Genomic DNA, 16,702 nt, shown 5'->3' with positions numbered 1-16,702 from the left:
AAATTACAAAAAGATTGATTGCGGGCAGGTTTGTATTTTCGTCAAAGTTTCTGGAAAGTTTTGACAGCAGAGCCTCACGATAATTTAAATTCACCCTCCCCCTTGCAAACTTCTGGGAAGAAAAACAACATTCATATTATTACCAAGCCTCAAGCCCCTCTAGTCTCAGAGAGAGAGAGCAGAGAAAGAGAGAGAGAGAAAGGGAGAGAGAGAGAGAGGGAAAGAGAGAAAGGGAGAGAGAGAAAGGGAGAGAGAGAGGGAAAGAGAGAAAGGGAGAGAGAGAGTGAAAGGGAGAGAGAGAGGGAAAGAGAGAAAGGGAGAGAGAGAAAGGGAGAGAAAGGGAGAGAGAGAGGGAAAGAGAAAGGGAGAGAGAGAGTGAAAGGGAGAAAAAGAGAGAATCACACTAGGTCATCAGGCAGATGGCCACAATTACATGGCACCTTTATGGCATCCATATCACAATGCACACGAGACATGAGAGGTCAAAGTTCAGCCTGCCTGCTTGCCATTATTGTACCTTTCAAGTGTAGCATTGCTAATGCTTTGTGTGAGGCGCAAGTCCCAGTCGCTGCACGATAGCCCAATGCGATTATGCAGAGTCTGCGTAGGGGAAGGTTAAAAGGGCTGCTACATTGGAATATTCAAGATTTGGAAAGGAAATAGGCCTTTCGGAGCCATGTGGGGGAGATAAAAATTACTCAGGTGGATCGATGGTTTGGTGTGCCAGTGACGAACAGGATACTATAATTCCCTTAGTGTGCAGTGAGCTAATGAGCCAACAAGCAAAGTGAATTTATACCCATTGTAACCGCCACAAGACCAAAATCGAATTGAATTTGCTCTCCTGTTAAATAAAATATGCTTGTGAGAGCATTCAGATGTTAACATTGGAAATTCAATCCCTGTCGAAATACAATCTCCTTTAAAAAAAAACGACTTCACGTGGAATATGCTGATCATACTGGGAAAAAACCCTTACTGTAATTCCCCTTTGTCATACCTGATATCATCTGATTCCTCGTTTAGCTACTTTTCAGTCAGGTTTGAAGAATGCAGGGGGTAATTCTGAGGAAGACAGATTCTCCTAGCTACCCCCTCATTCACCCGTGGCAAGCGCTGCTCCGCTCTGGCAGCCTCTCTATCTTTGGCCCTAGTTATGATTCCATTCTGGCTCTTCTCCCAGTGTCTGGGAGGCACAGCCCTCAGACTCACCCTCCTTGGTGGAGTATTACTCCTATCAGGGTCGGGGGTACATTTAATTTCAATTCCAGTCAATTCAGGAAGCATACTGAAATTCCAATTCCAATTCTCTTTTACGCAATTCAAAGGTGAACATTTAGAATTAGAATTGGGATTTGGTTTACTTTCTGAATTGACTGGAACGGAAATGGAATTGACCCCCAACCCTGACTTATCTGCCCCAACCTGTAGAAACAGAGTATTGTTATGAATGGAAGTTGTTTAGGGCACAGGTAGACTTTCCCTCTACACTTACTCTACACACATCACAACCCTGGAAGGCAGCAGCAACTGGGCCGGGTGAGTGATAAGCAAGTGATTGCTCACAGGTGATCATTGTGGAGAGGTGGATTAAGTAGGTTTCCCGCGGTTATTTGCTACATTTTTGCGATAGTATGCATTTTTCATGTCTTTCCATTGTTCGTTTGTGTCATTAGCCTCAACATTTAATGATCTGCTTGGGATGGCTGACCTCCGAGTCAAGACAGAGCTCGCCCTGGATCCTGGTAAGAATGCTGTCATCTCGGCACGTGTATCTAACAGAATGAGTTACAGTGAGAGAGGAACACTGTGTGTTAATGTGTGTATGAATATAGAAACCAAGAGATTAAAGTTTAGTTTAGTTTATTAGGATCGCCGTTAGCTATTGTACATGCAGCAGCTACTCTTCCTGGGGTCCACATAAAACGTACAAATACATGATAATGTACAGAACAATAATAGACTAGAACAACATAAGATATTACATTCAATTCCAAATAAACACATTTTTACTCCAAGAGACAACAAAAATACTATTTATACACATATTCGTATTCCTAATATAAAACACAGTTAAATTAGATATTTGGAAGAGGAGAGGCGCTGTGATACACAATGTTTTTTATCCCAGGAAATGCTTTACTTGCTTTTTGTCTGAGTAACCTCTGGTGGCAGAGTATTCCACAATGACATGGCTGTATACGTAACCTAGCAACGCATTGTCTGTTTTTGGTTTGGGTACCGTGAAGAAACCAATAGTGGTGTGTCTGGTGGTGTAACGCTCTGGGTGTCAGGGGGTGTGAAGTCAGGCGCAGGAACAACAGAGTTCAATATAGTGCTTTTAATGCACAACCGGCAAACAATGTCCACACGAAAAAACACTGGGTGTGACAAACAAATGTCCCATACACGGAGGACAAAAAAACCCAGTCCAAAATACAATTGATGAACGAAACAAACAAACGTTCATCTACTCCTGAACAATCCCGCACAAAGAAACGTACGGGCTGGCTGACTAATAAAGCCCAACTAATTATAATCACCTCAACACAGGTGTAACAAATAAACACATAAGGAGGGGGAGGAAAAAGAGTCAGTGGCAGCTAGTAGGCCGGTGACAACGACCGCCGAGCCCCACCCGAACAGGAAGGGGAGTCACCTTGGGTCGGAGTCGTGACAGGTGGGGTATGTATGTCTGTTTGAAGTGTACGCAAACAGATTATACAAGTGGTTAGGCATTTTCAACACAAATGTTTCTTATTAAAAAATACAATAAGATTAGTCAATTTCTCCTCAACCCTCAACCATAAAATAATTTTTTATATTTACATTTGAGTCATTTAGCCGACGCTCTTATCCAGAGCTACTTGCAGTTAATGCATTTATCTTAAGATACTGTAGCTAGGTGGGACAACCACATATCACAGACGATCATGTTGTTGATGTTAGGTCTGTGTGTGTTAGTCATAATGCTCCATTGTTCTTGTCCTGATCCAATGCCACCCAGAGCCCAGAGTGGCACAGTTGGCATTCCAAGCACAAAGCCAAGACCTATTTTGCCAATGGTTGGCAGTGACTAGTACCTCCAGAATGCTACAGCATTGTATGATCCGATCCCCAAAGTCCAAACACAAAGAATAACCCTGGCGATAAAATGTGTAATTCCAAATGGGCTGTTAGGCCCATGCTATTGTACCTACTGTAAATCCCCTAGTATTGAAGTAATAACTGCTGGAACACAAAGCCACAGGAGTTGTTTGCTCTGACCACCAGTCCCTTTGCATTCTCCTGGAAATAACCCCAATGTCACTCATTGTGTCATTGTGTCATGTGTGACTCTTCGTTGGATGACGTCATTCCAGAGTCATTTCTAGAATTCATCTCTTTTTTTTCACTCTCTCAGGTATTTCCTCATTCTGTCTTCCCTGTCGCCGAAATGTAGCACGTAGGTCTGTTCCGTGGACTGAATGGAGGCATAGGTGGTTGACGTAGGCCACAGGAGGTTGGTGGCTCCTTAACTGGGGAGGACGGGCTCGTGGTAATGGCTGGAGCGGAATTGGTGGAACGGTATCAAATACATCGAAGACATGGTTTCCATGAGTTTGATACCATTCCATTTGCTCCGTTCCACCCATTATTATGAGCTGTCCTCCCCTCAGCAGCCTCCACTGTTTGTGGACATCAAAGCACGTAGAGTAGGAATACCAGAGTAAAACCATTTGTTACATGGCATTTAGAATTAGTTTTCTGCATTCCTTGCGTAGCCACGCATTTCATACTGCAGTCAGTCAGTCAGTCAGTCAGTCAGTCAATTAGCTTGCCAACGTCAAGTTCAGTCAGTCAATCAGCAAGCCAGCATCAAAGGCAGGCAGCACTGAGAGTGTTTCCCCCTCCACCCACCTGAAGACACCCACCATAGTTGGGGTAGTGGTGTGAGGAGGGTCTCCTTGGCTTGAGTTTTACAGCCAACTTTACTCAGTAAAGTGAAGTAGACCAGGAACCCAGGCATCCAGTTGTAGGCGTTGGGACTCATTTCCGTCCTGGCAGCCGCCCCGTGTTTCTGTTCTGTTACATGGATATATTAATTATTTAGCACAACAATGGGCCGAGTTCATTTCAAGCAAGTCAGTCAGCCAGTCAATCAGTCAGTTCTGCAGCCAGTCAACCAGCCAGCCAGTCAGTCAGTCATTCAACCAACCAACCAGCCAGCCAGACAGCCAGCCAGCCAGCCAGCCAGCCATTCAGCCAGTCAGTTGGTCAACCAGCCAGTCAGCCCGTCAGTCTGTCAGTCAATCAACTAGCTAGCCAGCGTCAAATTCCGTCAGTCAGCCAGCCAGCATTAAAGGCAGGCAGCACTGAGATTGTTTCCCCCTCCACCCACCTGAAGACACCCACCATAGTCGTTGTAGTGGTGTGAGGAGGGTCTCCTTGGCTTGAGTTTTACAGCCAACTTTACTCAGTAATATGAAGTAGACCCCTTGCGTGTTATTAAACCACCACAAAGGTTTACAGGAAATTAGGCCGGATGTGTTAAGTGGAATGATGGTCTGGTGCTCACATTGTAAAGTCCTGATGGAGATATCAGGTTAAGTAGAGAACAGTAGACCCACATGCCATCTTTGTATTTGTCACGCCCTGACCGTAGAGATCTTTTTATGTCTCTATTTTGGTTTGGTCAGGGTGTGATTTGGGTGGGCATTCTATGTTCATTTTCTATGTTTTGTATTTCTTTGTTGTTTGGCCGGGTGTGGTTCTCAATCAGAGGCAGCTGTCTATCATTGTCTCTGATTGAGAACCATACTTAGGTAGCTTTTTTCCACATGGTTTTTGTGGGTAGTTGTTTTCTGTTTTTGTGTTTTCACCAGACAGAAATGTTTTGTGTTGTTACATTTTGTTATTTTGTCTCAGTGTTCAGTTTTTCAAATAAATAATCATGAACACTTCCCACGCTGCGCTTTGGTCCACACCTTGTTCATACGACGATCGTTACAGTATTAGCAAGGAATATATTGATGACCCCTTTCCTTCGTTAGTAGACTACCCGCACGAGGCCTCTGCCAGGGAACCTGTGTGATGTTTATTAACAATGGCACAGAGGAATGTTTTAAAATTATTATTAAATCAGAATTTAATTGAGAAACTGAAATCCATGGTTTTCCATTTCAAGCTCATACTACATCGTTTTTCATGGATTGTGGATTGGACAGACGGTGCCAAAATAACTTTCGTGCCAGCTACATTCACAAACCTGGGCTACATTCCAAATTACATCCTATTCCCTATATAACGCACTACATTTGACCAGGTCTCAAAGGGCTTCTGTAGGGAAAAGGGTTCCATTTGGCAGGGTTCTCTTGTCCAATTTTAATATCTTCCTGTTAAGGGCTTCTAAAAGCACTTTAAATATCCAGTATCAAATGAATTTGTACCATTATGACTGTGATATTTACACAAATGATCGAATTTTGACGTGAACATAATTGAAACATCTATCTTTTAAGTGTGTTTGATATAAAACAATATTTCTCAAACACCATATTTACTTTGTATTATATCTCATTCCGCTTTTGATTATTTTCTTGGCGTTTCTTCTGTGGACACGAGTAACAAACCGTAGTTTGTTTTGGATAGGCGGCCAATAGTTCTAGTTTTGAATTGACAGGTTTGAGTTTGTGTTCCTCAGTCTATCAGATGTCACTCAGTACTTTATGGAGCTACACGTAACTGAAATAACATAACAAGTCAACATTTGCTTGTATAACACACTGAACAGGCACGTACAGGGCAACTACTGGCTTCTGAACGCAAAGGCTTTGTGAGGGCTGTGAATTTATACCCCTCCACCCTTCCACCCACCCTCTCCATTGTTGTCCACTGAGTCAAAGACACACCCCTTTCCTAGCACAGAGACACACACCTATAATGGGAATCTACATCCCCCCACACTCCTACACCCCCACCCCTTCACAGAGGTCATAAGTCATCCACAATTTCAATAGCAGGAAGAGCGCATCATAGTAAATAATGGGCACAATGATGGAATATACGGTGTGAACGCTTCGACTGTGCCACAAATGCTTATCTGACAATCAGTAAGACCAAGGCAATTGACACGGTTTCCTTCCCTTGGTGGAGGATATTGATCATCCTTTTAAGAACCTTTTTCGGTGGTTAAGGCGTTTGTTATTATCAAACCGTATCCAAGGGGACAACCCGGACAACAAACTATATTCCAAAGACATCCTGTGAAGTTAGATGTATTCATTGGTTTTAGGATGTGGATTGGTTAGTTGCAATGGTGGTTCTCTCACATTTGAAAAGATTTGCTTCGTTTTATATATTATCATTTTAATTTGAGACTGGTGTATTTTCCTTCGGGACCTCTGTGTAACCTACAAGGTTCTTGCAAAATATAGAAGTTGAGAATTTAATTTGAAAGCTAAACATCTGGATTGGCCAAACTTCATTTTCAGCAAATGATACAAATCATCAAATGTATTATTTTTGTTGATGCAGCCTAATTTTGCAACTCTTCTGTGGCAAAGGTCTTACTGTCAAACAGCGAAACTAAGAATGTTGGTTTTACAATTATGGACAGTAAGGTTTGATGCTGTACTGCCCTTTCTAGTTTGAAATTCAATGCTGCGACAAAAGTTTGAATAGCACTGAAAAACAAACTGCAGGCTTTACTGGTAACTAAGAGGACTTGGAGACTTGTATCTAAACTCAACGTCTCATGGGATTTGGATTTGTGTCCCCTAGAGAAAGTATGACGTCTGTCTCTTGGCTGGAGAGAGAGACCTGTGAAACATAAAGGAACATGGATGATTTGTATAACAAACCTGTCACGATTTCCTCCAAAACGCTGACAGAGCTTCTTGTCAGTGGGCGGCGTGTTCCCCTTGATTAGAATGGATGGCCCTCTTCTGCAGTGTGGAAAGGAGCAAAGTGAGGAAAATATGAAGAGGAAGTACAGATGTAGGATCTTAATTAGAGAACTTTCCTACAATGAAGGAAATGTAAAACTTGTAGTGTATTTGAGGTTTAAATAGGCTTCTGAAATTTATAATTTTCACTTTGAAATTTCAGACTTGATTTTACCTTACAAAGATAAAATCAACCCCTACCCAAAAATTCCCAGGGAATAATAATCAACATAAATAATTCACATTTCCTGTTGCTGCAGGATAACTTTCCTGCTATAGCAAACTGGCTCAAATTAAGGTCCTACATCTGTATGGAAGCTTAGACCAAGGTGTGTGTTAGGATTTAGACTAGAAATGGAAATCCGATCTAGCCTGTGGCATACACAAAGACATCAAAGGTAACTCGGTTAGATAGTTGGAGCCACTTAGCTGTACCAAGCTTGTGCAAGCTTCTAGTCTTCGTCTCTTGAGCTGGAAGTTCAAATTCTAACACAGCCCAGCAGTATTTTTTGGGGTGTTGCAGTTTGTGGCCGTGATGAACATAAACGCGTCTGTGTCTCCCCGTGGCGATATTGGCACGTCGAGGCCTACTCAGTCTTTCATGGTTTGCAGAAGGAGTGTGAGAATTAGATTTTTAAACGCTGTAGCGAATCAGTCTTCAACATAGTGGACCTCTCCACAATTCCCAACAAAAATACATTTAGACACCCTGCCTGTAACTTAATAGGGTGCTCATGAACCTATTATAAGAATCTAAATTCACTATTGTTTAAGCTTCCCATGAACCTTAGAAGGGGAGACATAGTACAACTCATGTTTGTTTAAAAAAGCAAGTTAAAGCATTTTCTCCTTTTCAAAAACAGCATACCAACAAGTGTCTGTGACAATTAAGCAATTCCAAAACTTGAGAAAATAAATCTTTAGGCAGAGACACAAAGGCCTTTCGTTTTCTAGGTAGCGTTCCGTGTTTATGGCTTAAATTGGACTTACTAGCTAATGGGGCGCATGCCATTGATTCTGTTTGAATTTCCATCCAAGTCTAAAAAAGATTATCATTTATGGGGTGCAGAGTGGGCCAGAAAAGGAGTGTTGTGGACAGATGGAAGCTCTCAGATTGATGTGGAAACGCTGGGTCATAACTCAGCTAGAGAGGACTACGATGCACCCCAAAGTCTACAAGCGCTTGAGTTATGGAACGAAGAGAAAACGGAGAGAAAATATTCCCTTTTTTGAGAACTTTGAGAACTTTTTTTTCGTCCTAAAAGGGGTGCCAGTGAATTTTGTATGCATGTAGTTGAAATAAAATGATTGGAGGACACGTTTATCTGGCACTGTGGGTGGCAATTACGGTTAAAATGAAGCGCAACTGGCAATTACGGTTAAAATGAAGCGCAACTGGCAATTACGGTTAAAATGAAGCGCAACTGGCAATTACGGTTAAAATGAAGCGCAACTGGCAATTACGGTTAAAATGAAGCGCAACTGGCAATTACGGTTAAAATGAAGCGCAACTGGCAATTACGGTTAAAATGAAGCGCAACTGGCAATTACGGTTAAACTCATGTTCATACCCTCTTGCTTTAGTGAGTGACGTTACTGATATAATGGAAGAACTATACTGTCACTTTCCTGCCACCAGCACGCACCCCATTACATATACAATAGAACCTACTACTGTATAGGCTTTCTTTATGGATAGGATTAGGATTCATATATTCTAATTGGTGCCCATTCTTTGGATTAATTGTTGCCAAATCAGAGTTTTTTTTCCCCAGTCTTAGTAGTAGTAGTATTGGAAAAAGCAGGATCCTCACTAGTTCCTCACTGTAGTCAGGCGGGCACACTGCTGGAGTTGACCTAGAGGTCAGGAGTCAGGGATCCATTGCTGAGAAGGTCATCTCAGTTAGCATCACCAGTGTGTGGCCTATGAGAACGTAGAGCTACGAACCACCCATAAACACAGCGGAGTCTGTTGGGTATAACTCCGTCTGCGTGATCTATGGACCACTTGAGAATATGGTCAGATGGCTTTACACCTTGAGAGGAAGTAAGACTGAATCATAGCTGAGTGGACAGAAGATTTTTGGATTTGATGAAAGATGTATGTTTTGGTAAGAAAACGGAATGTTTGCTGTGATTGTCTAGCCGTGCCACAAATACACTTTCTAGTCATCTGTTTTAAGTACTCTGTGCTGTTTTTCTCCCCTATGAAAACAATGGTTAATTAAATTCATATCTACAATTGTTTTACACTGACACAAACGAGAATTGCAAGTGAAAATAAAAACGTGTTCAGTTCCAACTTTGTTTGCTTAACTTGTGTTACTTACAGGATACCGAAATTGGGCTCCAGTGACTTTAGCGCCTGTGAGAAACTGTCTGAGTAGTAAGGATGGAACAGAGTAACGTCTCTGTCTCTATACTCTTCTAGTCAGTCTAAACAATCAGTGGTTTTCCTCAGCTGTCTCTTGGAGCCATTTACGTTGAGGAGCAACATCACCGCATCATTTAAATGGACAGAAACTGTGAGCAAACGGTGGGGTTCTGCCGCCTCTCACCGGACGTCTCGTTTAAAAAGCTATCCATGGTGGGAAACACTAAACAGATGTAGTGTATTGTTTCTATGGTGGAAACGTAACAGTACACACAGTGAATATTGGACCAGTAATGATGCATTTCAATACTCATCCTTTACCCCGCTACTAATTGCTAAGCAATGACAAGACAACTTTTTGAGTTTTTGAGTTTACACAGCAATAGCAAGATCGAAGGGTATTCTAAGAAGATGAAGAAAGACTCATTTGAAAAATGTCCAAATATATTATATCGTTATCATGAAAGTGCCAAGTCTGTAAAGGAAAAAATGTACAAGATTAAAACAACCAATTACAGCCAAATCAAACAATCCAACAGTTGGGAAAAATATGTCAAGACAGAGCAGAAGAACTTCTGTTACACAAAATTAGAGTAATATCCTGTTTACTTTTCTTTGACTTGTTTCAACAGTGTTCTGTGTACCGTGTGGTGGGGTTGAATTCGGTGCTGCCCCTCTTCGTCTTGATGTGACTAGTGTTTTTGTTTGCTCTGTAACCCGATTATTGGCTCATGCTTGGTGTGGACCACCAACTCTCTCTCTCTGTCCATTCCTCACATGCTGGACCTTTCCTTCTCAGCATAACAACACATCCCTGTGGGTTTTAGAGAGACTAGCATGCCTAATCCATTACTCAGTCAACCAGTCACCGTGACAGTGTCCCTAATCAAGGTCCTTGAATACCCCTCTGTCGGTTTTACTAGCCATCTCTGATTTGGTTTCTCTGTCTAGACTCTCTACCTATTCAACTGTTTCTGAGGGACCCACGTCTGACATCAATCACTGTTATTAGTCTATAATACTACTAAATTAACAATAATTATCCATTTCTGACAGCGGATTTTAGAAATGGATGGAGCCAAAAAACAGAGCACCAACTGTTGGTCAAGGGTCTAAATTGTCAGGGCGAATTGTGCAGTTTCAGTTTCTGTTAAGATGCTGTCTTTTTACAGTGAAACTGTGAGTCATAATTTACTGCGGGTTTCAAACGTCACAATCACACGACCGAGTTACCAAAGGAAACTGTGCCTCTTTGAGATTTGAACAACCAAGCCGTGTTGACGTGACGATAAGGAGTACAGCAAGCTCTTTGAGAATTCTGCATACGACACATACGACATACAAGTTCACCAGGCACATCCTGTAGGAATGGACCCCGAGCAGTAGGCTTTCTGAGGTCCAGTAATCAGAGAATGTGTGCTGGTGGGAGGGAGTGTGTTGTAATGATTGACTTATTTTCTGTACAGGTGGACGTATGGACGTTTTCATTGCAGAGAGAAAAACACACCCAGTCTCCCACTTGGTCATTTCCACATCCTCCCTTTCTTGCCTTAAGATCTATTTTTCATTACTACTTAATGGTTTCCCTTTCCCACTGCCTAAATAAACACTAACCATTAGAAAAAGCTTATGCTCACCCTGGCTGGCCTCAACACACACACACACACACACACACACACCCTCTGATAGGGCTCAAGGTACTCTGACTCTCAGGGCGTTGGAACTCTCCCACAAGGTTCTCTCTTCATTTGATTTGTCTTGTACCTGTTGGCGTTCAACATATATCTTTCTTTCAATTGATTTCAATCCAAGTTATTTTCTGACTGTCAGATATATGGGATTGTAAAAAGGCAGGGGATGGGAAAATATGTTGTTTTTGTTATGAGGTGTGTGAGAAAAAATGATGCGGCTTTTAGTTCTACAGCAGTATGTAATGCGGTCATAGCTTTCTTTCGCCTAGGAACCACTTGGTAGGCGATTGTAGCTAGTATAGACTGGTACATTTCTCCTGTTGGTTGTTGAGTGGGTGTAGAAGAAAAGGACTGTGGTCAGAGTACTAAGACAGGAAGAGGGTGAGGTACAGAGACAGGAGTAGCCAGACCACTGGGGGGGTGGAGGAAACTTTGACCTGATCTAGGATCAGTTCTAGATCATAATAAATAAGATTATATGGAAAGCGGGGACCTGATCCTAAATCAGCACTCCTACGCTATTAGAATACAGGCCCAGGACTATTCAACAGAGGAGAGAAAGAGAAGTGAGGGCCGGGTATTGTTCCGCATAACGTACGATTCATTTGAATTCCAATCTCTTTCTATAAGACCCCTGTGGATAATGCTGACGAATTGTGGACGGCCCAGTTCCACATGAAATGTACCGTTTCATACAATAATAACACAAGTCCCATTTTGATCCAAATTCCGACAACTATCAGCTTGAGAGAGATCAATATTAGAGCAACCTTATGAGTCGTTTATGTCACTCATTTTCTAAAGGAAGAACATGAACCATAAAACAATAGCAGAACTACACATCCCGGCCAGATCCATAAACCCACGGAGAGACAGAGGATACGTCCCAAAGGGAATTCTTTTTCCTAGGTAGTGCACTATGCGCCCTGGTCAAAAGTAGTGCACTATATAGGAAATAGGGTGCCATTTGGTACGCAGCCATAGAGAACAATGGTCTTTTCCAACACGTCACATAACAGCCAAACACTAACATGATTTATGAGTTCTGAGAAGACAGAAAGACACAGAGTCTGTTTCCCATACCTGTCACTCATTCTATATCTGATTCCAAGTACATGTCACTGGGATACACGTTCAATCAGTGCATTGTAGTGGACAATACCAAATGGCAGGATTGTTGTTGTAACTGGAATGCAGTCAATGTAGCTAGTGTGTGTGTGTGTGTGTGTGTGTGTGTGTTTGTGTACGCGTATGTGTGTGTCTGTCTGTGTCTGTGTGTGTGCATTGATGTGTGTGTGTGTGTGCATTGGTGTGTGCGTGTGTGTGTGTTGTAGACATTAGGATAATCCTACAGAAAAATAAAATATAAGAATAGACCACAGAGTTTGGACTGAGGTGAAAGCCAGACCTCTCTGGTGGGCTGAGCGGGAGGTGTGTTCCCTAATCAGCTGTGAAAATAAGCTTCACCTCAACAGCTGTTTTAAAGGCAAACAGTACAGACAACAGACCCCTCAGACGCCATAATAACTCCATAACCATAATCCAGTTTGTGTTTAACGGTAATCTGAGAATGAGTTACTTAAGAAGTAAATCATAATGGATATATGTGTGGACATCAACTCTTGTACAGTATGTTACTGGCTACGGGCCATTCAGTTTTGACAGTGTTCCATTTGGCCTCAGTAATGCACCAGAGGTTAGTTATCAGCGCGTTACAAAGATGAATAATCGTTTTTAGGATCATTTCTAGTTGATTGTCGAATTAAAATGAATTTTGAGGAACACATCCCCTTATGACCAAAATACTTTTTGGTTGAACTATTTGCTGGCTAACGATGTAGCCTGTAACTATTGGTGGACTAACATTATATCCTGAAACCTTAGCCAGGTGGAAGATCTGCCGGTGACTGATAGAAGTTTAGGGGAACAGAAGAAGCACAAGGTGTAAGATCCATAAGGTAGACTTAAACTAACCTAAAGCTCAGCAGTTCCTCTGTCCGTACCTTCCTGTGAAACAGGGAAGCACTATTCCAGTAGCCCCTCTAGTTAAAACCTTCTACAAGGTTCTGTTGCTATATAACATACTGGCAACTTGACAGACATGTGTGTAGTATTACACCACACCTGACCAACATGATATACAGTTGAAGTCGGAAGTTTACATACACTTCGGTTGGAGTCATTAAAGCTCGTTTTTCAACCACTCCACACAATTCTTGTGAAGAAACTATAGTTTTGGCAAGTCGGTTAGGACATCTACTTTGTGCATGACACAATAACATTTTCCAACAATTGTTTACAAACAGATTATTTCACTTATAATTCACTGTATCACAATTCCAGGGGGTCAGAAGTTTACATACACTAAGTTGACTGTGCCTTTAAACAGCTTGGAAAATTCCAGAAAAAAGATGTCATGGCTTTAGAAGCTTCTGATAGGCTAATTGACATAATTTGAGTTAATTGGAGGTGTACCTGTGGATGTATTTCAAGGCCTACCTTCATACTCAGTGCCTCTTTGCTTGACATCATGGGAAAATCAAAAGAAATCAGCCAAGACCTCACAAAAAAATTGTAGACCTCCACAAGTCTGGTTCATACTTGGGAGCAATTTCCAAACGCCTGACGGTACCACGTTTATCTGTACAAACAATAATATACAAGTATAAACACCATGGGACCACGCAGCCATCATACCGCTCAGGAAGGAGACGTGTTCTGTCTCTTAGAGATGAACGTACTTTGGTGTGAAAAGTGCAAATCAATCCCAGAACAACAGCAAAGGACCTTGTGAAGATGCTGGAGGAAACAGGTACAGAAGTATCCATGTCCACAGTAAAACAAGTCCTATATCGACATAACCAGAAAGTCCGCTCAGCAAGGAAGAAGCCACTGCTCCAAAACCACCATAAAAAAGCCAGACTACGTTTTGCAACTGCACATGGGGACAAAGATTGTACTTTTTGGAGAAATGTCCTCTGGTCTGATGAAACAAAAAGAAAACTGTTTGGCCATAATGACCATCGTTATGTTTGGAGGAAAAAGGGGGAGCCTTGCAAGCCGAAGAACACCATCCCAACCGTGAAGCACGGGGGTGACAGCATCATGTTGTGGGGTTGCTTTGCTGCAGGAGGGACTGGTGTACTTCACAAATAGATGGCATCATGAGGGAGGAAAACTATGTGGATATATTGAAGTAACATCTCAAGACATCAGTCAGGAAGTTAAAGCTTGGTAGCAAATGGGTCTTCCAAATGGACAATGACCCCAAGCATACTTCCAAATTTGTGGCAAAATGGCTAAGGACAACAAAGTCAAGGTATTGGAGTGGCCATCACAAAGCCCTGACCTGAATCCCATAGAAAATGTGTGGGCAGAACTGAAAAAGCGTGTGCGAGCAAGGAGGCCTAAAAACCTGACTCAGTTACACCAGCTCTGTCAGGAGGAATGGGCCAAAATTCACCCAACTTATTGTGGGAAGCTTGTGGAAGGCTACCTGAAACATTTAACCCAAGTTAAACAATTTAAAGGCAATGCTACCAAATACTAATTGAGTGTATGTAAACTTCTGACCCACTGGGAATGTGATGAAATAAATAAAAGCTTAAATAAATCATTCTCTCTGCTATTATTTTGACATTTCACATTCTTAAAATAAAGTGGTGAACCTAACTGACCTAAGACGGAATTTTTACTCGGATGAAATGTCAGGAATTGTGAAAAACTTATTTTAAATGTATTTGGCTAAGGTGTATGTAAACTTCCGACTTCAACTGTATATAGTATTAAAAACTGCGTGGTTCGAGCCCTGAATGCTGATTGGCTGACAGCCGTGGTATATCAGACCATATACTACGGGCATGACAAAACATACATTTTCCTGCTCTAATTATGTTGGTAACCAGTTTAAAATAGCAATAAGGCACCTCAGGGTTTGTAATATATGGCCAATATACCACGGCTAAGGGCTGTGTCCAGGCACTCTGCGTTGCGTTGCGCATAAGAACAGCCCTTAGCCGTGGTATATTGGCCATACATTACAAACCCTGAGGTGCCTTATTGCTATTTTAAACTGGTTACCAACATAATTAGAGCAGTAAAAATGTATGTTTTGACATATTGTGGTGTACGGTCTGATATACTACGGCTGTCAGCCAATCAGCATTTAGGGCTGGAACCACACAGTTTATATATAGTAGTGCACCACAGTGCACCACACCTGACAGCCATGTACCATACATGACACTGGATTAGTGAGAGGGGCTAAGTAGAGCAATAATAAATAACATGACTAACGCAGGCCTTGTTCACCACAGGAGACCTGGCCCTGGCACTAACAGCAGACAGACACAGAACACATAACTCAGCCCAGATGTAGCCAGGTCACTCAGGTGTGTTAGAACTACTACACAGCCTGACAATGAGACTGGAACGGTTTCATAATGATTTTAGGCCATGAGCACTGCACTCAGACCACACTCCACACAGACCACACACAGAGAGAGACCTCGATGTAGACGGTGTCACATATCGCATGCTTGTATAAATGTTATTAGTTTTTTAGACTACCCCGAGATTTTTTATTCTCAATGTGATCTAATTCATATCAATGTATGTTTCCTATACGATTATAGAAATAAAAAAAAATAAAAAAGTTTTTTACCACAGTCTTAGTAAATTTTCTACCTAAACACACCGTGTTCAATGTCTGGAACTGTAGAACAAACCGACTAAACAAGACCCTGGTTTGTTTAGACGGCTGTCTGTTCCATCCTGCAAAGTGTTTTTGTTTCCCGCTCAGCGGAACACACCAATACCAAACAAAGGCCTGATCCCGTTCCCGTGGCGACCCACTTTAATACAGTGGAATGTAAACTTTAATCGTTGACCGCAAAAGTCAAAGAAGGGTTAAATCAGTGAGACAATGTTTTTTCTCTTTCAGCTTTCTTTCTTTCCTCTGTTGATGCGATGGCTGTTTCTGGTTTTCTGTCTGTTTCACGTTCCACAGTCCCACATGTTCTGTCCGACTCCTTCTGAGGTGAACCAATGGGAAAACCATTTGGACGGAATTCAGAGACAGAGCGTGTTCTACCATGTCATTGGAAAGCCCTGTTTCTGGAAAGGAAGGAACTTACTTTGAACATACAGACATACTTTGAACAGACATATATACAGTACCAGTCAAAAGTTTGGACACACCTACTCATTCAAGGGTTTTTCTTTATTTAGACTATTTTCTACATTGTAGAATACTAGTGAAGACATCAAAACTATGAAATAACAGATTGGAATCATGTAGTAAACAAAAAAGTGTTAAACACATATAATTTAGATTTTATATTATTCAAAGTAGCCACCCTTTGCCTTGATCACAGCTTTGCACACTTGGAATTCTCTCAACCAGCGTCTGGATAAAGATAACAAGTCCGGATAGAGATAAACAGTCTTGATTAATATAACGAGTCTGGATAAAGAGTCTGGGTGGAAGATAAAGAGTCTGGATGGAAGATAAAGAGTCTGGATAAAGATAAAGAGGCTGGATGGAAGATAAAGAGTCTGGATAAAGATAAAGAGGCTGGATGGAAGATAAAGAGTCTGGATAAAGATAAAGAGGCTGGATGGAAGATAAAGAGTCTGGATGGAAGATAAAGAGTCTGGATGGAAGATAAAGAGTCTGGATGGAAGATAAAGACTCTGGATGAAGATAAAGA

The sequence above is a fragment of the Salvelinus fontinalis genome, chromosome 42, assembly GCF_029448725.1.
Source record: "Salvelinus fontinalis isolate EN_2023a chromosome 42, ASM2944872v1, whole genome shotgun sequence".
In the NCBI taxonomy this organism is placed as follows: Eukaryota; Metazoa; Chordata; class Actinopteri; order Salmoniformes; family Salmonidae; genus Salvelinus; species Salvelinus fontinalis.
The sequence above is the reverse complement of the archived record's forward strand: the minus strand, read 5'-3'. Positions refer to the sequence as shown.